This window comes from Pleurodeles waltl, chromosome 4_2 (assembly GCF_031143425.1).
Source record: "Pleurodeles waltl isolate 20211129_DDA chromosome 4_2, aPleWal1.hap1.20221129, whole genome shotgun sequence".
Taxonomy (NCBI): Eukaryota; Metazoa; Chordata; class Amphibia; order Caudata; family Salamandridae; genus Pleurodeles; species Pleurodeles waltl.
The window spans coordinates 169,200,529-169,223,520 of NC_090443.1; positions in this window are offsets into that span (position 1 = coordinate 169,200,529).

The following is a 22,992-nucleotide window of genomic DNA, read 5'->3' on the forward strand; positions in this document are numbered from 1 at the left end:
CATAAGCAAAGAACAATACCGCCAATGTTAACCATGTCTGAGGTTGACACCAACAGTCGCCAATTTTTCTCAAACAGAGGTTCAGACCTGTTGCCATTAGCAGGCGCATTCAATACAAATATTAAACACAGACAACAGCTGTCACATAATATTCTTTGTAACCACAGCAGGAGGTGGGGCGCTAGTCAGATTCTCGACAACAGATGTCCTAAATAATACACAGTTTGCCTTTTGGTATTCGCCTATGGGAAACGGACACCATTGTAGACAACTTTAAAAGTCTCTTTAAAGGACGAAGGTGCCTGAGAATACTCTCAGTAAAACTACACATCAACCCAACAGTGGGACATATGACCCTCTGTCATGGGACCATCAGTGGAAGCAGAACTCTGAAGATTGGGAGAACTTGCGGTGATCAAGAAGCTATCCGGTCCAACACCATAGGCTTCACCAATCGGCGTTGCCAGCAAATCCAGTCAACCAGTGGATGTAAGCCTGTGTATTAACATGAGGCTACAAAATAAGGTCACAAAGGGTGGAAGGCATTATACCAACTACAGATGACGTCATCAGTGACCTAAATGGGGCACATTGTTTTTCCAAGCTTGACATGAACACTAGACACCTTCAGCTGAAATGGAAGAAGGTTGTTGAAACATCACTGCAGTGTCTTGCATGTTTTAGGAAGGAACCTTTCTGGCTCCTAGCAGACTCTGTATCAGTGTGACATAATTGCTATAATAGAATGTAATGAAAGCTTGCTTAAGAACGTTGTAGGTCACGAGGTACACGAAGAAGAATAAAGACGTGTGATTTACAGTTCTGTGTGTGGTGTAGTCATTGGCGGGTACCCAGGCTGTGGAAGATGCTACAACTGGGGACGAGACAGGGGATGAGTAACCCGAAGAAGAAAGTGCTCTCCTGGAGAGTTTGCAGTGGTCCAAGCAAACTGCTTGTGCATGTCAGGTGTGCCCTCATCGAAGTGTTGCGTCAACAGCTGGCATATGTGGAGTCAAAGCACAACTCCAGCCGGTGTGAAGCATTTGAATGTGAAAGAATGCTTCACTTAGAAGTCCACGCATAGTTAGTCAAGAAGCTATGAGCAAAACCCTACTGAAAGGTACTGTCGTGCCACGCAAAATAAAGTTATGCAGTGTACAAAGCATTAATGCTGAAGGCAGATATAAGCAGGTTTACAAAGCATTGCAAGGCAGAGATCAACCAGGTGTGAAGACAGAGACTGAAAACAAGCTCCATCAAGTACATAAAAGGGTCATTTTCTTACCTGTACCAATTAAACAGAGTCATCGTCCTAAGGCCAAGGGTGGCTCCAGGAGAAGTGCTTGGGGTTGTACCTATTGAGCTGTCCATACCTGCAGCGACGAGAACATTGGCAGAAGGCTTTTGCCGATGGAGCTCATCAAGGACAGCCCTGAGGCCAGCACATCGTAGGGCCAGGGGAGGGGCATGGATGAAACTGCTCTGTGTTTCCAGCAAAGGGAGCCAGAGAGAACTCTGGTTACAGAATCAGGGAGCACTCTACTCTCAACATCAGAAAGTTCAACACTATTATACAATGCTGCCACCTTTCTGAAACCACTATTGGTGATAGATGGACTGCGTGTTTAGAGAAATTTGAAGATTTCATTGATGTTCTAGAAGAGACTGATAACAGGAAGATTATCAAATATCTTAAAAATCTTGCTGGTGATGGTGTGAAAGAAGTCATAAAGAAAATGCTGAAAACTGACAAAGAAGTCACATATCTTTGGTGTTGGTGAAACAATCATTGAATTTGAGGAAAGTCTTGAAGCAGTCAGTCAGTCAGTCATAAACACGTTCTTCAGTAACTCAATACCATAAAAAGACCATAAAACCATGAAAACAAGACACAATGTATGACACTGTGGATACTGCAGAATGCCCTCTCACCATGCACAAGGTACAAGAGAAATTCTACGATAAAATTTAAAACATAGTACATAAGGTAAAAGTGAAATAAAAACCCAGTTCATCCTTGTTTGTATCGCAGGTGATAGAGACAGTTTCTAATGTAGTGGGCCACTAATCATTAAATTGTTGTTTCCTGTGTCTTGGCATACTATGTCTCAATGCACTCATCAAACTCCTAAGTTCAATAAATTAATAATTAAGAAGTTATGCGTCTTGGAGTTATAGATGGATGCTAGTTTGATTCATTCAGAAGAAAAATGCTGAGAGAAATTCTTAGTCCGTAGTAAGTGTTGATGGCTGCCAGAGCTGAGAAACGTGCTGAGAATTAAACTGCCGATATGGAGGCCGGAAATGCCCAGAGGGACAAGTCATAGTTGTGAAAAGTGCCATGTCGATATTTACCTCAGAGAATTGTGCACATCAGACTGGTGGCATGTGAAGAAAATTGTTAGTCAAAGAAAAGTCGACATGCCAAAGCAACAAAATCATACAAACACTGCCCAAAGATTACATTGAAAATAAATGGTTGCTTGATAACTTTCATTATCTACAGTGGTGCATTGATAAATAAAATGCCTGAAGAGAATTACAATGAACTGTCTCCATTACCTCGGTTTACACCATTGAAGACCAAAGTGTATACTTGAGCTGCATTAAAGCCCATAAAGAGTCAAGGTCTGTTTGTAGCGACAGTGAAAATTAAGAAAACAAAGGTACAAGCAGGAATCCATGTGCTTCAAGGTACTGCGTTAAGTGCCTGTCTTCTCAGTTTCAACACAGCTGATGACATGGGACTGATTTCTGTGAATTACAATATGAATGCTCATCACAAATTATTAAGTCAATTCCCTTTGTAGCTTCATGGTTTAGGAAAGTTAAAGACTATGAAAGTAAAACTGCACATTAATGAGGATGTCCATCCTGTTGCTCAGAGACATAGATGCATTGCTTTTCATTCACATGAAATTGTTGAAAAAGAACTTGAATCATTACTTAAGCATGACATTATTGAGATTTCCACTGGTCCAACACAATGAGATTCTCCCATTGCAGTGGTGCCTAAAAAGGACATTGAAGTAGCTGTGCGCATATGGGTGGACATGCGTCAGGCAAACAAAGCAACTGAATTTGAACAACATCCAGGACCACACGTTTCTGACATGATAACGTAAGTTAATGATGCCAAAGTCTTTTCTTGATTTGATTTAAATAAAGGTTATCATCAGTTAGAACTCCAAGAAAGCTGCAGGTGCACTACAACCTTTTCTGCATATGTTGATTGGTTTAGATACAAGAGACGTAGGAGCATATTTAGGAGCCCCTAGCTCCACCTTCGCTCACCATAGTGTCATTTGTTTTTGCCACTTGAGCAGTGCTAAAGTGGCCTTTTCTAAGTGCCATATTTACAAAGTGGTGCAATGCACGCGTTGTGCTACTTTGTAAACCCTTGCACCACATTATGCCTGCACCAGGGATATTGTATGCAGGGGGGCGTTCTGGCGCTAGGAGGCTTGCAAAAATGGCACAGTAAAATTGGACAGATTTCACTGAGCCATTGTTGTTGTAATTTTTATCACCTGCTCAGAGACCACCGCCAGCACCGTCGTCACTGTTCCGGAGACCACCGCCAGAGTCATTGCCCAGGAGAGCCCAAGTATCGTCACTGGTCAGGAGACCACCGGAGTCAGTGCCCAGCAGGGCCCAAGTATCGTCACTGGTCAGGAGACCACCGCCGAAGTCAGTGCCCAGGAGTGCCCAAGTATCTTCACTGGTCAGGAGACCACTGCCGGAGTCAGTGCCCAGGAGGGCCCAAGTATCGTCACTCGTCAGGAGACCACCGCCGGAGTCATTGCCCAGGAGGGCCCAAGTATCGTCACTGGTCAGGAGACCACCGCCGGAGTCATTGCCCAGGAGGGCCCAAGTATCGTCACTGGTCAGGAGACCACCGCCGGAGTCAGTGCCCAGGAGGGCCCAAGTATTGTCACTGGTCAGGAGACCACCGCCGGAGTCAGTCCCCAGGAGGGCCCCGGCTGCCACAGCCCCGCTGGGCAATGAGGGAACATCATGCCACACACCAATGCCCAGTCCAGGGAACGTCATGCCACACACCAATGCCCAGTCCAGGGAACGTCATGCCACACACCAATGCCCGTTCCAGAACCGCCATGGCAAAGCACAGCTGAACAGTCCTGAACCGCCATGGCAAAGCACCGCTGAACAGTCCTGAACCGCCATGGCAAAGCACAGCTGAACAGTCCAGAGACCGCCATGGCAAAGCACAGCTGAACAGTACAGAGACCGCCATGGCAAAGCACCGCTGAACAGTCCAGAGACCGCCATGGCAAAGCACCGCTGAACAGTCCAGAGACCGCCATGGCAAAGCACCGCTGAACAGTCCAGAGACGGCCATGGCAAAGCACCGCTGAACAGTCCAGAGACCGCCATGGCAAAGCACCGCTGAACAGTCCAGAGACCGCCATGGCAAAGCACCGCTGAACAGTCCAGAGACCGCCATGGCAAAGCACCGCTGAACAGTCCAGAGACCGCCATGGCAAAGCACCGCTGAACAGGGCATGCACCGCCATGGCAAAGCACCGCTGAACAGTCCAGAACCGCCATGGCAAAGCACCGCTGAACAGGGCATGCACTGGGGAAGAATGAAAAGACCGCCACATCAAGCATCGTCATCCCATGTGCAGCTGGGACAGTGACGGGACAGGAACTTTCACGGGGAGACTAATCCAGTCTGGGCACCAGTCCCACTCCTGAGCCAGTGGAGGGTGTTATCTACTTGCGAAACTGTGGCTTTGCACTCCCCAGGATGGTACAGTGGGCAACCCACCCACTGTAGAGACTTGAGAGACTGTGGCTTTGCACTCCCCTGGATGGTACAGTGGGCAACCCACCCACTGTAGAGACTTGAGAGACTGTGGCTTTGCACTCCCCAGGATGGTACAGTGGGCAACCCACCCACTGTAGAGACTTGAGAGACTGTGGCTTTGCACTCCCCAGGATGGTACAGTGGGCAACCCACCCACTGTAGAGACTTGAGGGGCTGTGGCTTTGCACTCCCCAGGATACATCAATGGGCATGGAGCTCCGTCGTGGATCTGGCTTTGCACTCATCCGGCTGAGGTGCCCCCCCCTTCCCTTCCCCCTGAGGTGCCTGTTGTATTTCTATCTGATGCCTCAGCAGTGTTCTCTCCGATTGTGGACAGGTATCTTTTGTGGGCCTCGCCCATGCATTTTTGGACTAGTGGTGCACGGACATTGATATGTGCATATCTGCACTACTTCTCGTAATTTATATATTTTTAAATGGTTTTATAACATATCTGTATATTTTTGCAACATGTATATTGATACATTACAATGTTTGAACTGATTTTGTTTTGTCTTTGCATTCTTCCGGGGGGATTGTGGGTTGTTACTGTGATTTATGTAAATGCATTGGTGTGTGTGTTGTAATATGCGAGGGTGGGGGTGTTTCGTGTGTGTGTCCCTAACTTTTGCCTTCCCCCTCCCCTATGTCGTAGGTGCAGTACTCACCGTTGTCTTCGCCCGCGCCGGCGTTGCTCTTCGTAGATGAATAGGAATACAAGGGCCGGTAGAATTTGTAATTCTGGCTCCATGGAGTCCTCCTTCCTCGTGGGATGTGTTCAGGTGAGCGTTTTCCCATTGCAGTAACTGTTTCTGCCGTGTTTTTATCCACGGTGAATCCGCCGCGGAAAAGGTGGCGGATTGGCAGGTTGTGATACTATGGGCGGTACAATGTCTTCCACCTGTCTGTTGGCGGCGACAGCCGCGCTGCTTGTCTGTACCGCCGTGGAGGGCGGTGTGTTAAAGTGGCTGTTTTTGTTGGCGGTTTCCGCCAGGGTCATAATTCCCTTTTTTTGTCAGCAGGCCTGTTTGCGGTATTGCCGCACCTTTAACACCGTCCGCCAGGGTTGTAATGACCCCCAATGTGTTTATGATATCTTCTGCAGGGGGAGAGACCAAGCAGAAAAAGAGACAACTAATGTGCCAAGTAGAAATACAAGATCTGTCACAACACCTTTCGACACAGGGGCCACAGCGAATGCCATAAGCAAAGAACAATACCGCCAATGTTAACCATGTCTGAGGTTGACACCAACAGTCGCCAATTTTTCTCAAACAGAGGTTCAGACCTGTTGCCATTAGCAGGCGCATTCAATACAAATATTAAACACAGACAACAGCTGTCACATAATATTCTTTGTAACCACAGCAGGAGGTGGGGCGCTAGTCAGATTCTCGACAACAGATGTCCTAAATAATACACAGTTTGCCTTTTGGTATTCGCCTATGGGAAACGGACACCATTGTAGACAACTTTAAAAGTCTCTTTAAAGGACGAAGGTGCCTGAGAATACTCTCAGTAAAACTACACATCAACCCAACAGTGGGACATATGACCCTCTGTCATGGGACCATCAGTGGAAGCAGAACTCTGAAGATTGGGAGAACTTGCGGTGATCAAGAAGCTATCCGGTCCAACACCATAGGCTTCACCAATCGGCGTTGCCAGCAAATCCAGTCAACCAGTGGATGTAAGCCTGTGTATTAACATGAGGCTACAAAATAAGGTCACAAAGGGTGGAAGGCATTATACCAACTACAGATGACGTCATCAGTGACCTAAATGGGGCACATTGTTTTTCCAAGCTTGACATGAACACTAGACACCTTCAGCTGAAATGGAAGAAGGTTGTTGAAACATCACTGCAGTGTCTTGCATGTTTTAGGAAGGAACCTTTCTGGCTCCTAGCAGACTCTGTATCAGTGTGACATAATTGCTATAATAGAATGTAATGAAAGCTTGCTTAAGAACGTTGTAGGTCACGAGGTACACGAAGAAGAATAAAGACGTGTGATTTACAGTTCTGTGTGTGGTGTAGTCATTGGCGGGTACCCAGGCTGTGGAAGATGCTACAACTGGGGACGAGACAGGGGATGAGTAACCCGAAGAAGAAAGTGCTCTCCTGGAGAGTTTGCAGTGGTCCAAGCAAACTGCTTGTGCATGTCAGGTGTGCCCTCATCGAAGTGTTGCGTCAACAGCTGGCATATGTGGAGTCAAAGCACAACTCCAGCCGGTGTGAAGCATTTGAATGTGAAAGAATGCTTCACTTAGAAGTCCACGCATAGTTAGTCAAGAAGCTATGAGCAAAACCCTACTGAAAGGTACTGTCGTGCCACGCAAAATAAAGTTATGCAGTGTACAAAGCATTAATGCTGAAGGCAGATATAAGCAGGTTTACAAAGCATTGCAAGGCAGAGATCAACCAGGTGTGAAGACAGAGACTGAAAACAAGCTCCATCAAGTACATAAAAGGGTCATTTTCTTACCTGTACCAATTAAACAGAGTCATCGTCCTAAGGCCAAGGGTGGCTCCAGGAGAAGTGCTTGGGGTTGTACCTATTGAGCTGTCCATACCTGCAGGGACGAGAACATTGGCAGAAGGCTTTTGCCGATGGAGCTCATCAAGGACAGCCCTGAGGCCAGCACATCGTAGGGCCAGGGGAGGGGCATGGATGAAACTGCTCTGTGTTTCCAGCAAAGGGAGCCAGAGAGAACTCTGGTTACAGAATCAGGGAGCACTCTACTCTCAACATCAGAAAGTTCAACACTATTATACAATGCTGCCACCTTTCTGAAACCACTATTGGTGATAGATGGACTGCGTGTTTAGAGAAATTTGAAGATTTCATTGATGTTCTAGAAGAGACTGATAACAGGAAGATTATCAAATATCTTAAAAATCTTGCTGGTGATGGTGTGAAAGAAGTCATAAAGAAAATGCTGAAAACTGACAAAGAAGTCACATATCTTTGGTGTTGGTGAAACAATCATTGAATTTGAGGAAAGTCTTGAAGCAGTCAGTCAGTCAGTCATAAACACGTTCTTCAGTAACTCAATACCATAAAAAGACCATAAAACCATGAAAACAAGACACAATGTATGACACTGTGGATACTGCAGAATGCCCTCTCACCATGCACAAGGTACAAGAGAAATTCTACGATAAAATTTAAAACATAGTACATAAGGTAAAAGTGAAATAAAAACCCAGTTCATCCTTGTTTGTATCGCAGGTGATAGAGACAGTTTCTAATGTAGTGGGCCACTAATCATTAAATTGTTGTTTCCTGTGTCTTGGCATACTATGTCTCAATGCACTCATCAAACTCCTAAGTTCAATAAATTAATAATTAAGAAGTTATGCGTCTTGGAGTTATAGATGGATGCTAGTTTGATTCATTCAGAAGAAAAATGCTGAGAGAAATTCTTAGTCCGTAGTAAGTGTTGATGGCTGCCAGAGCTGAGAAACGTGCTGAGAATTAAACTGCCGATATGGAGGCCGGAAATGCCCAGAGGGACAAGTCATAGTTGTGAAAAGTGCCATGTCGATATTTACCTCAGAGAATTGTGCACATCAGACTGGTGGCATGTGAAGAAAATTGTTAGTCAAAGAAAAGTCGACATGCCAAAGAAACAAAATCATACAAACACTGCCCAAAGATTACATTGAAAATAAATGGTTGCTTGATAACTTTCATTATCTACAGTGGTGCATTGATAAATAAAATGCCTGAAGAGAATTACAATGAACTGTCTCCATTACCTCGGTTTACACCATTGAAGACCAAAGTGTATACTTGAGCTGCATTAAAGCCCATAAAGAGTCAAGGTCTGTTTGTAGCGACAGTGAAAATTAAGAAAACAAAGGTACAAGCAGGAATCCATGTGCTTCAAGGTACTGCGTTAAGTGCCTGTCTTCTCAGTTTCAACACAGCTGATGACATGGGACTGATTTCTGTGAATTACAATATGAATGCTCATCACAAATTATTAAGTCAATTCCCTTTGTAGCTTCATGGTTTAGGAAAGTTAAAGACTATGAAAGTAAAACTGCACATTAATGAGGATGTCCATCCTGTTGCTCAGAGACATAGATGCATTGCTTTTCATTCACATGAAATTGTTGAAAAAGAACTTGAATCATTACTTAAGCATGACATTATTGAGATTTCCACTGGTCCAACACAATGAGATTCTCCCATTGCAGTGGTGCCTAAAAAGGACATTGAAGTAGCTGTGCGCATATGGGTGGACATGCGTCAGGCAAACAAAGCAACTGAATTTGAACAACATCCAGGACCACACGTTTCTGACATGATAACGTAAGTTAATGATGCCAAAGTCTTTTCTTGATTTGATTTAAATAAAGGTTATCATCAGTTAGAACTCCAAGAAAGCTGCAGGTGCACTACAACCTTTTCTGCATATGTTGATTGGTTTAGATACAAGAGACGTAGGAGCATATTTAGGAGCCCCTAGCTCCACCTTCGCTCACCATAGTGTCATTTGTTTTTGCCACTTGAGCAGTGCTAAAGTGGCCTTTTCTAAGTGCCATATTTACAAAGTGGTGCAATGCACGCGTTGTGCTACTTTGTAAACCCTTGCACCACATTATGCCTGCACCAGGGATATTGTATGCAGGGGGGCGTTCTGGCGCTAGGAGGCTTGCAAAAATGGCACAGTAAAATTGGACAGATTTCACTGAGCCATTGTTGTTGTAATTTTTATCACCTGCTCAGAGACGGTGTTAAAATGACGCTCCAATAGAAACTTATGGTCCTCCTTGCACCTTACTACACTAGTGTCCACATTTTTGACACTACTGTAGCAAAGCGCCACAATAGCATCAAAATTTTGGAAACTATTGTGCTGACAACTGCCGTGGTGCACCGCATTATAAATATTGCGCAACCATGGTGTTGTTAGGTGCCAGAATGGGGGGGAGTCACATCAGCTCTGATGCGTCAAGTTTACTTAAATATGGGCCTTCGTTTTGGTGTGTAATCGTCAGAAGAACTTTTCCAAGATGTCATTCGACGTGTCAGACAGCCCTTTGTGAATCCATTAAACGATAGAGATGACATTAGTTTTTGGAGCGACACAGAAGGAGCATGATAAAACTCTCACACAAGTATGTCAATTACTCAATGATGCAGGTTTGACTTTAAATGCAGACAAGTGTGAGTTCAACAAGACAAAACTGGAATTATTTGCCATATCTTTTTTGATGGGGGTATGACACCTGATCTTGCAAAAGTACAAGCACTTTCAAATGCTGATAACCCATAAGATGTTTCAATTATACTTTTTCTTGGCATGGCCAGTTACTGTTCCAGATACATACAAGAGTTTGTCACTGTTATTGCTCTCCTACAAGAGTTAACAAAGAAAAATGTTTCTTTTCAATGATCACAAGAGTGTGAGAAAAGTTTCAAGAGAATCAAACATGCCATTGAAAATGCTATTGAAATGGCGTACTTTAATCCAAAGCTTCCTACGGAGGTTGTGGTTGACTCTAGACTGGTCAGGTTAGGTGCTATCCTTGCACAGCATAGTGGAAGCCCACTTTTTCAATGACATATTGTGACCTATGCTAGTAGAAATCTGTCCTAGACAGAATGTGCTTACTCACAATCTGAGAAAGAAGGTTTGGCTGTGGTATGGGCTTGTGAACATTCCCATGTGCTCCTTTACTGAAAGTCTTTTACACTGGTAATTGATCATCAAGTTTTGCTGTCCATCTTTGGCAAGCCAAGATGCCTCCTCGCGTTGAACGATGGGGACTACAATTACAAGAGTATAAATATACAATTGTGCATCTTCCAGGAAATGCTCAGAATTCTGCTGACTGCTTTTTGAGAGTGCCTACACAATGTCACAGTGCTCCATCTAAGACAGCTGAGGCCTACATTCATTTTATTGTCAAGTCAAGTACACCAGGTGCTTTATCGTCAGTCCAGATTGTCACTGCCACAAGCCATGATAGTGACCTGCTGAAGTTAAAAGATATAAGTGGTCATTATGACATTGGCAGTGAGTGATAAAGTGGCGGAAATACCGCCAATAAACTGGTGGTAATTACCGCCAATTTTTTACCATGGCGGTGAGAACTCCCATAGACAGCCAATGTACCACACCATCCACCAGGGCGTTAACACCACTCACCACAGCCGTAGTCAATGACAGCCAGGCGGAAGACAAGGTACTGCCCACCATATCATGACCTTGCAATCCACCACGATTTCCAGGGCGGAACCAACGTCATCAAAAGACTGGCGGAAACACTGCACAGAAGAGCAAAGACTCGCCATCAGAGACAGAGAAGAACAACGCTGCCATGGACCCAGAACTGCAAGTCTTCCCAATGCTTTTCAATGCCATGCTCCACCTGGAACACCAACGCAGACAAAGACAATGACGGTGAGTACAGCAGCCTAGCACACAAGGGAAGGAGGGAGGGAGGAAAAGGAGAGTGACACACACACACGTACAACACACACCAGATACACACACACCATACACACAGCCAGCTGCAGACGTAAACCAATGGCACATGTCACACTGCATAATAAAACAAGGACTAGAATTCGGAAGTAGTAAAAATGTATTGGCAAGGCAAAAGCCACCACATGAACCAGATATGTACAATTGTCCACAAAGGGCCAATGCCCAGTCCAAGGTACTAAGGGCTCACATGGCCACAGGGCACAGTACAAGGCCCAACTTGTTTCCTGACGACATCCTCACAGAACTGTGCAGGGGCCTCATTATTGAAGTGGGCAGGCACCTCAGGGGAAGGGGGGTGGGGGCACCTCAGCCAAAGTCAGGGACTTGCCCACTGATCCTGGAGGGGGCTCCATGCCCATTTCTCTTTGCTGGGGAGTGCAAGGTCACAGTCTCTCAGGTGGGGAACTCGCCCACTGGTTCAGGAGGGGGCTCCATGTCCATTTCACTTTGCTGGGGAGTGCAAGGTCACAGTCTCTCAGGTGGGGAACTCGCCCACTGCTTCTGGAGAGGGCTCCCTAACCATTTTCCTTTGCTGGGGAGCGCAAGGTCACAGTCTCTCAGATAGGGAACTCGCCCACTGGTTCTGGAGGGGGCTCCCTGCACAGCAGTCCCTGGAGGGTGGCCTACATGTCTGCTGCTGCAGGAGAGGGCTGCACTGTCTCAGCTGGAGGTGAGGGCTCCGTGACCACTGTGGTGGTGGTGGTGGTGATGGCCTGCCAGCCTCTGCTGGGGATGAGGACTGCTGTGTCTCAGCTGTGGAAGGTGCCTCCTGGGCAGCCTCTGCAGGAGGTGAGGGCTGCTGTGTCTCAGCTGTGGAATGTGTCTCCTGGGCAGCCTCCATTGGAGGCGAGGGCTGTTGTGTGGCAACTGAAGGTGAGGGCTTCTTCACTTTCATGGCAGGAGGTGAGGGCTTCTTCCTTGTCCTGGCTGTTGGAGTGGGATCCTTCCCCTTCCTGGCTGTTGGTGTGGGATCCTTCCCCTTCCTGGCTGTTGGCGTGGGATCCTTCCCCTTCCTGGCTGTTGGAGTGGGATCCTTCCCCTTCGTGGCTGTTGGTGTGGGGTCCTTCCCCTTCCTGGCTGTTGGTGTGGGATACTTCCCCTTCCTGGCTGGTGGAGTGGGATCCTTCCCCTTCCTGGCTGGTAGAGTGGGATCCTTCACACTCTTGCCTCCATGAATAGGAGGTGCCTCCACAGTCCCCGTGGACTGTTTGGCTGAGGTACTGGGCTGGGCTGGGTCGTTGGGACCCTGCTCTTACAGGCAGGACGGGTGGAAGGTGGGGGAGGAAAGAGTTCAAGTTGGGCAAGAAAAAGCTTCTTAGGAACGGTGGGGATGGGGATGAGGGATGTGAGTGGAGGTTGAGGGGGTGGTTGTTGGAGAAGTATGTCTGCTGGACTTGGGTGCAGGTGCGTGGGCAGTGTGCTGATGTGAGGTGGATGGCTGTTGGGTGTCTGATTGCCTGCGTTTGTGTCCTTTAGGAGGGGGGGACAGACAGGGTGGGAGAGGACACAGGGGACGGGTGGATGGATGTTGTGGAGGTGTCTACAAGTGAGGTGTGTGTGCTGCTTGGTGTAGCGATGCTGGTGATGGATGTTGAAGCAGTGCATGCAGGTGTGATAGTGGACGAGACTGTGAGGGAGGTGGAGGAGGAGGAAGGGGAGACAGTGGAGGCAGTGGATGTGGTTGTGTGTGCAACTGAATGGTGTTTGCGTGAGTGCTTGTGGGCTGCAGAGTGGTGCCTTTATTTGATTGTGCCTCTCTTGTGTGATGTCTTGTGTGCATGCTCATCTGTATGTGTGCATGGGATGGGTTGGGGTTGAGGAGACTGGGACTGGGAAGTGGTAGTTGGAGGGGGGACGGTAAGAACGGGGGACAATGGCTGCCATAAGAGCAGAGGCCAGAGCCTGAATCGATCTCTGTTGGCCCGTCAATCCACCGTGGATGCCCTCCAGGAATGCATTGCATTGCTGCGTCTGGGATGCTAGCCCCTGGATGTCATTCACACCGGTTGACTGCCCTACAGAGATGGATCTCAGGAGGTCAATAGCCTCCTCACTCAGGGCAGCAGGGCTCACTGGGGCAGGGCCTGAGGTGCCTGGGGCGAAGGAGATGCCCACCCTCCTAGATGATCAGGCACGGACAACTCGCTGAGGGGCTACTGGGATGGCAGTGCTGGTACAGGGTGGTGGCTGTACCTGCAGCTGGGGTGGTCATAGAGGTGTCCGCCACCACCAGGGAGCTTCCATAGAAGGAGGTATCTGAGTCTGTGCTGTCACCTCCTGTCTCCACCGTGGTGCTCCCCTCGCCCTCTGTCCCACTGGTTCCCTCAGCATCGGTAGACTCTTGGGTCCTGTGGAATGCAGCTCCCTCTGTCACCAGTGCCCCTTCTCCTCCGCTAGATGATGCCAAGGCACACATGGACAGGATGACAGAAGAAAAAAGGGGGGAGAGAGAGAAAGGGAACACTGGGTCAATTACAGCACTAACACCACAGTTGGCATACACAGCACCGTCACACACAGGGATCAGGATTGAGCACTATGGATTGCACTGCCATTGATTTGGCTAGATGCCACAGCAAGATGAGGGCCAAACACCGCCAACTGCATCCCTCCTGGGAACCACTAAGCCCTGCCTGACATGGAATGCTAACAAGCTAGGTTACCCACTTTTACCATACACCTATTACCCTTGAGCTGGAGCATGCTGCAATGTCTGGCCTGGCATTAAGGGGCACCCACTAGCTCACACACTGCACCCAGATCCCATGCCACCTACCAATGATTGTAGTAATGCCCACTGTACTCACCCCTTTGTGGCTGCTGTGATGCCCTCAAGCGTCCATCCAGATCTTGGTAGGCCACTGCCAGTATGCTGGCCATCGGGGGGTCAGGTTCTGACATGCACCCCTTCCTCTTTGGGAGGCCATCTCCAGCTGGGCCTCCACAGTCTTCGAAGCCCAGCATCTCAGGTCCTCCCACCGTTTCCTGCAGTGGGTGCTCCATCTGCTGTAGACCCCCAGGGTCCGCACGTTCTTGGCGAGGGCATGCCACAATCCCTTCTTCTGATGGGCGCTGACCTGCAGAGGAAACACAGTTAGGAAGACACCATTGACCATACAATCCAGCCTGTCACACATATGGCCCACCAATCCTGTTTCCATCACCATTGGCACATACATCATCCGGCACCCACCATGTACACTACCACCAGATATCCCCCGTTGACACAATGCCTGCAAACACATCCTCATGCATCCCTCCCACATGCATCATGCCCATGGTGGACTCACCTGTTGGTCGTGAGGCCCATACAGCAGTCCATACTGGGGTAGTACCCAATCCGCCAGTCGCTCCAACTCCTCCGAAGTGAAGGCAGGGGCCCTTTCCCCGGTCACCAGGGCCATGGTAGGTTCCAGACACAGATCACAGTAGCACACACAGTGTAGGTGTCGTCCTGTGGAAAGTCAAGAAACAAATGAGGATTTGGATATAAAATGGCAGTCACATCTGCGGTGGTGTATACCATCACCACCGGCGCAGATCCCCATTGGCCACTGTAGGAAAGTAGCCTCTTTCTAGCATGGTTACCCCCACTTTTGGTCTGTTTGTGAGTGTGTGTCAGTGTGTTTTCACTGTCTCACTGGGATCCTGCTAGCCAGGACCCTAGTGCTCATAGTTTGTGGCCTAATGTGTATGCCTGTTGTTAGACTTTTCATCCTTGGCATGGTCTCCCTTAACTTTTTGCCTCTGTTCCCCAGGTTGTTGATGTGTGCTGGACTCTGATTTTGCTATTTTTATTACTCTGGGCACTTTACCACTGCTAATCAGTGCTAAAGTGCAAGTGCTCCTGTTTAAAATGTGTACGTAATTGGTTCTCCATTATTGGCATATTTGCTTTACTGTTAAGTCCCTAGTAAAGTGCACTAGAGGTGCCCAGGGCCTGTAAATCAATTGTTACTAGTGGGCCTGCAGCACTGGTTGTGCCTCCCACATAAGTAACCCTGTACTCATGTCTCAGACCTGCCACTGCAGTGTCTGTGTGTTTACTTTTACACTATAAATTCGACTTGGCAAGTGTACCCACTTGCCAGGCCTAAACCTTCCCTTTTCTTACATGTAAGGCACCCCTAAGGTAGGCCCTAGGTAGCCCCCAGGGCAGGGTGCAGTGTATGGATTAGGTAGGAAATATAGGTGGTCATTCTGACCTCGGCGGTAAAAGGCGCCTACCGCCGGTCAGAAATCCTCCATAATCCCGCCGCGGTCGCGGAAACCCCCCACGGTCATTCTGACCCGCAGAAGGCAAACCTCCGAAAATCCGACAGCCACAACAGACCGCCAGACCAGCGGTCGGCGGAAAGGTGGAGGTGCCCAAACCTCCACCGCCACGCCAACAGAAATATGCCCATCCCATTACGACCCACGAATCCACGCGGCGGTCATTCAAACGCGGTATTCCATTGGCGGGACACACCGCCGCGGTCAGAATACACACAAACGAACAAAACTCAGCCACATTGGACGATTTGAATCCCACACACCTGATACACATACACACACCACTCCCACACACACAATACAATATAAAACACACACCCACATCACCCACAAACCCCTACGCTAAAAAATTCGGAAAGAAGGCAAGAGCGAGACACCAGCATCCAATAAATAACAGCCACAGCCACTCAACACCATCACCCACACACTATCCACACACAAAACAACACACACCACCACACTCAACTCACTTAAATACACATACTCCACCCCACACATCATACACACCACCCCATGGCACCCCAAAGACAACCCCGCTTCACAGACGAAGAACTCAGGGTCATGGTGGAGGAAATCGTTCGGGTAGAGCCCCAGCTGTTCGGCACACAGATACAATACACCAGCATTGCCCGGAGGACGGAGCTATGGCAGAGGATTGTCGACAGGGTGAACGCAGTGGGACAGCACCCCAGAAATCGGGAAGACATCAGGAAGCGATGGAACGACCTACGGGGGAAGGTGCGTTCCATGGTATCCAGGCACAACATTGCCGTGCAGAAGACTGGCGGAGGACCCCCACCTCAACCCCCACAATTCACATCATGGGAGGAGAAAGTCTTGAACATCCTGCATCCTGACGGCCTCGCAGGAGTCGGCGGAGGAATGGATACTGGTAAGTTGAAGCTTCAATACTGCTTCCCCCCCACCTGCATGCCAAATCAGTCCCCAACCCTCACCCCCATCCTCGAACCCCACCCTCACCCCCACCCCCATCCTCACCCCCACCCTCACCCCCACCACCATCCTCACCCCCACCACCATCCTCACCCCCACCACCATCCTCACCCCCACCCCCAGCACACCTATTCCCCGCCAATGTCTCACCATCACAACCCACACATCCCAAAACCTAGGCCTGCATGCGTCCACTAAGCATGGACACCCATCACCAAAGCATGCCCAATGCATATACACATCCCCCCCACAAGCCACCCTCACCAAAGCCCCCACACACGAATGCCAGCACTTGGGGACACGAGAACCCACAGATACACCCATATGCGACACATTTAAACTATAACCATACCTCTATACCCCTGCAGGACCCGACCGTCAACACACCGCGGCGGAGGGGCCAGAATTCTCCACACCCCCCACCCAAGAGGCCGTCAGCGATGACAGCAGCTCTGTCGACCTGGACACCGATGACCAGCCCGGACCATCGGGGACCTCTGGACAGTCGGTTCCCCTCACACAGGCCCAGGCCACTACAGACCCAAACCCCTCTGGGAACACCAGCACAGCTCCCACCCAGCGGGCCCATGCCTCTGTCTCCAGGGCGCGTCAATCTGCGGTGTGTCTACCACTACAGGGCACCCAGGATAACCCACCACCCCAACAACAACAGGGACCTGGGGGCAGTGGTAGTGGGCACACCGGCCAGGGGGCAGAGGCCCAGGGAAACAGGGGAACTCGGCGGGCAGCTGTGCGACAGGGGGGGGAGGAGAGGCCCAGGGAACCCACTCTCCACGAGGTCCTCACCACCATCATGGGAGCATACAACCGCTCCCAGGAGACGATGGCGACGGTACTGGCCCGGTTCCAGGAGATCCAGGTGCTGCAGGAGGAACACCATCGGGGGTACAGGGAGGACATCAGAGCCATCAACACCACCCTGGTTACCATGGTAGGGCTGCTGCAGGACCTCGTAAACAGCAGGGCGGACACTGAACAACACCCAAGGGCCCCTGCCACTAGCCTGGACCAAGAACAGCCATCCACCTCCGCCGGCGCTAGTGGACAGGAGGCCCCCGCACAGCAGCAGCCCACCAGACCCCCACCTCCTGCAGGAGAAGAACCACCCCGCAAGAGGGCCCTGAGATCTCGCAAGAAGACAGAGTAGGATGTCAAGACCCCCGCCAGCAAAGGATACCACCTGATGTCATCCCACTGTCCCACATTGTCACCCTGTCCATCCTTGAACTGCCCATGCTCCATCTCTCCACAGGCCTCTGGACAATGCACCTGTGTGACTGTTACTCTGGACTCTGCCATGGACATTCCTTCACCATAGCCCCCACCCACTTGAAACCACCCATCCCATTTTGAGCACTTCAATAAACACCTATTTTGCACCAAAATATCAGGAGTCTGGCTGTGATTTCAATAGATTGTAATTGACATGACAGTGCAAATATGTCCTTGTACATGGTGAAGTCAACAAACAGCTGCCACAAAGCTGTAGTCCATGGGGAAACGAAGCACAGGACTCGTAGTGGGGACCCCAGATCTGAAATAGGGAGGGAAAAGCCAAAACTCAGTCATCATACACTGGGGCAAATAGACAGGCAGCAGAGATGCTGGAGAGTAGTTAACATTTACTAAATTATCTTTGAAATGTTACCTGTGTCCTATTGGAAGTACTGTTCAATGATTCTGTCCCTGTTGTCTGTTTCAGCCCCGTCGTCTTCCTCCTCGTCACTCTCCTCAGGTTCCACCGCTGCCACAACACCACCGTCTCGACCATCCTCCTGCAGGAAAGGCACCTGGCGGCGCAAAGCCAGGTTGTGAAGCATGCAGCAGGCCACGATGATGTGACACACCTTCTTAGGTGAGTACATTAGGGATCCACCTGTCATATGCAGGCAGCGAAACCTGGCCTTTAGGAGGCCAAAGGTGCGTTCGATCACCCTCCTAGTACGCCCATGGGCCTCATTGTACCGTTCCTCTGCCCTGGTCCGGGGATTCCTTACTGGGGTCAGTAGCCACGACAGGTTGGGGTACCCAGAGTCCCCCACTAGCCATACACGGTGTCTCTGTAGCTGTTCCATCACGTAAGGGATGCTGCTATTCCTGAGGATGTAGGCGTCATGCACTGACCCTGGGAATTTGGCATTTACATGCAAGATGTACTGGTCAGCCAAACACACCACCTGGATGTTCATTGAATGGTAATTTTTTCTGTTCCTGTACACCTGCTCCCTGTCTCTTGGGGGAACCAAAGCCACATGGGTCCCATCAATGGCACCAATTACGTTGGGAATATGTCCAAGGGCGTAGAAATCACCCTTCACTGTAGCCAATTCGCCCACCTCAGGGAAAATGATGTAGTTCCTCACGGATTTCATCAGGGCAGACAACACTCTGGATAACACCTTCGAAAACATGGGCTGAGACATCCCGGAAGCAATTCCCACGGTTGTCTGAAATGACCCACTTGCCAAGAAATGTAGTACTGACATGACCTGCACCAGAGGGGGAATCCCTGTGGGTTGGCGGATGGGGGACATCAGGTCGGGCTCCAGCTGGGCACACAGTTCATGGATAGTGGCACGGTTAAGACGGTAGGTCAGGATAATGTGGCGTTCTTCCATTGTCGACAGGTCCACCAGCGGTCGGTACACGGGAGGATTCATCCGTCTCCTCGCCCAACCCAGCGGACGGTGCCTAGGAAGGACAACATGGAGCACACAGTCAAGCAACCCACAGGTACGTACTCACAGCTAGCACAGTATACGATTCTCTATGCAGTGAATGGCGTGTCTGAGTGGCTATGCAAGGCCTAGGCCTGTGTGACGCAGTTGAAATTGAGCCATGTGGGCCCTGGAAATGGCGGCTGCCTGACCTGTGAAGTGTGACAATGGGATGTGAGGTCAATGCGCTGGCGTGGCACACCGCGGCGGGCGGCGGGCGAAGACCGCGGCGCGAAGCCGCATTGGTTAACATTGAAGCCTATGGGTTTCAGGAGCCAATGGCGAAGGGCGCCGGCGGTGGCGGGACGCACCGCCGCGGTACGCACCGCCGCGGACGTGACCGCCATTTTCTATCTACTTATCCACTTGCGACTTGAACTTTCACAGGAGAGGACCTATACTGCAAGTGTTGCTGTGACCTCGGTCTGGAAGGGACAATGGCTGCTGCGACTGGGGAAAGGGCCCCTGCCTTCACTGGAGAGGAGTTGGAGAAACTTGTGGATGGGGTCCTCCCCCAGTATGCGCTACTCTACGGTCCTCCAGACCAACAAGTGAGTTTAATTCAATATGGATTTGGGGCCACTGGCTGGCTTGGGGGCCTGGCGGGGATGGGGGGCATGTTGGGGCTGGCGGGGGGCCTGGCGGGGATGGGGGGCATGTTGGGCATGGCGGGGGGCCTGGCGGGGATGGGGGGCATGTTGGGCATGGCGGGGGGCATGGCGGGGATGGGGGGCATGTTGGGGCTGGCGGGGGGCCTGGCGGGGGGCCTGGCGGGGATGGGGGGCATGTTGGGCATGGCGGGGGGCATGGCGGGGGGCCTGGCGGGGATGGGGGGCATGTTGGGCATGGCGGGGGGCCTGGCGGGGATGGGGGGCATGTTGGGTATGGCGGGGGGCATGGCGGGGATGGGGGGCATGTTGGGCATGGCGGGGGGCATGGCGGGGGGCCTGGCGGGGATTGGGAGCATGTTGGGGCTGGCGGGGGGCCTGGCGGGGGGCCTGGCGGGGATGGGGGGCATGTTGGGCATGGCGGGGGGCATGGCGGGGATGGGGGGCATGTTGGGGCTGGCGGGGGGCCTTGCGGGGGGCCTGGCGGGGATGGGGGGCATGTTGGGCATGGTGGGGGGCCTGGCGGGGATGGGGGGCATGTTGGGCATGGCGGGGGGCATGGCGGGGGGCCTGGCGGGGATGGGGGGCATGTTGGGGCTGGCGGGGGGCCTGGCGGGGGGCCTGGCGGGGATGGGGGGCATGTTGGGCATGGCGGGGGGCCTGGCGGGGATGGGGGGCATGTTGGGCATGGCGGGGGGCATGGCGGGGGGCCTGGCGGGGATGGGGGGCATGTTGGGGCTGGCGGGGGGCCTGGCGGGGGGCCTGGCGGGGATGGGGGGCATGTTGGGCATGGCGGGGGGCCTGGCGGTGATGGGGGGCATGTTGGGCATGGCGGGGGGCCTGGCGGGGATGGGGGGCGTTGGGCCACTGGAAAGGAAAATGCTGAGAAACTTGAACGTGGTATTTCTCCCTCCCTGTACGTGTCACATAGGTCCGCGCCCATGAGAAGATCGGGATTTGGCGTGCCATCGCCAAGGAAGTCCGGGCCCTGGGGGTCCACCATCGACGGGGCACCCACTGCCGCAAGAGGTGGGAGGACATCCGCCGCGGGACCAAGAAGACCGCCGAGTCTCTGCTGGGGATGGCCTCCCAATGTAGGCGGGGTGCCTGCCGTCAACTGAGCCCCCTGATGTTCCGGATCCTGGCGGTGGCCTACCCTGAATTGGATGGGCGCGTGAGGGCAGCACAGCAGACACAAGGGGGTGAGTACAAGCATGATCTACTCTGTTGTCGCGCAGTGGAGGTGTCTGGGTGGGGGAGGAGGGCTGGGGGTCCCCCTAGGCCAGGGCGATATCTGTAGGCTGGGCACCCCCGTAAGCCCCTGTGTCCCCAGCCACCACCCTCAGTAGTTTGTCAGTACAGCCATCCCTGGGCCGTGTCATCCATGGGTGCAGTTGTCAACTCTAGGTGTGTAGGGCATGTTCCACGGAATGCGTAGCGTACCCCAAGTGCGCAAGTTAGTGCAGGGGGCATCTGTGTCTGTCATGTCCGCTAACTGTACCGGAGATCCATGTACTCAATATCCCTTTATTTCTCTCTCCCCCCCCCTTTTTGTTTGTCTTTCTGTGCTTGTGTGCATCAGCATCATCAGGCGGAGGAGAAGTGGCATCGGGGCAGGAGGGAGCTGCATCTCACATGGCCCAGGAGGGCCATGCCACAGAGTCAGACTGGACCAGTGAGACGGAGGGCGAGGGGAGCTCCACGACGGGGACGACTGGACCCTGCAGCGACACGGACACGTCCTCGAAGGGGGCTCCCTTGCGGGGGTGGCACCATCCGTGCCCCCCGCCATTACAGGTACAGCCGCCACCCAGCGCACCATCTCCGCCCTCCCAGCAGCCCCTCAGCGTTCGCCCCGTGCCCGCTCTGCCAGGAAGCCGGGGATCTCCTTCGCCCCAGGCACCTCAGGCCCTGCCCCTGTTACCCCCGCTGCCCTCAGTGAGGAGGTCATTGACCTCCTCCGAACGCTCATTGTTGGGCAGACTACCCTTTTGAATGCCATCCAGGGGGTGGAGAGGGAGGTTCATCGCAGCAATGCGTACCTGGAGGGCATTCATTCGGGTCAGGCTGCCCATCAGCGATCGTTCCAGGGTCTGGCCTCAGCACTGACGGCAGCCATTGTCCCTGTCTCCTGCCTGCCTCTACTAACTCCCTCCTCCCAGTCTCCTGTTCCTCTGCCTGTCCCACCCACACCATCAGACCAGCCTGCACACACCTCAACACCCAAGAGAAGCTCATCCAAACATAAGCACCACAGATCACGCAGACATTCACACACGCAACATTCCGATGCAGACATGCCAACAGTCACTACCACCTCTGTGACCCCCACCTCCTCGTCTCCCTCCTCCCTCCCTGTGACGTCTACACTCCCACCTCCATTCACCTCACCATCAGCCAATGTTTCCATCACCAGCACACCCTCCACTCCAGTCCGCACACGTGCAGTCACCACCCCCACTGCCATTTACACGTCCCCTGTGTCCTCTCCCACTGTGTCTGTCACCCCCTCTTCCACACCACACAAACGCAGCCACCCACCCACCCAACAGCCATCCACCTCACGACAGCCTATCCCTCCTGCACCTGCACCCAAAGACAGCAAACGTGACTCACCTACAACCACATCCTCTCCCTCCACTCCCATTCCCACTGTACCTACCACTCTCCATTGTCCCAAGAAGCTCTTCCTCGCCACTACTAACTTCTTTCCTGACCCTGAGCCCCCCCCTCCTTCTCGTCGGGGTAAGAAGAGCACCTCAGCCACCACCAGCCCTGCAGCCCCCTTGACAAGGGTGCAGGGGTATTGGAGCCCGCCAGCCCGCATGTCTGGATCTTCGCCCAGCAGCAAGGGGACAGGCAGCCCACCCCCTGGGAAGAGAAGCAGAAGGCGGAAGGGGCGCCGCAGGAGCCCGCCTTCTACATCCCCCCCCGGACACCACCCAGAGACAGTCACCAGCCACAGCTCCAAAGGGAGGAAAGGGCCACAGGCCGACGACTAAGGAGGGCAAGGGCAGCAAGTCGGAGAGGTCAGGCAGCAGGCCTGCTGCCCAGGAGGAGCCCACAACCCCCATAG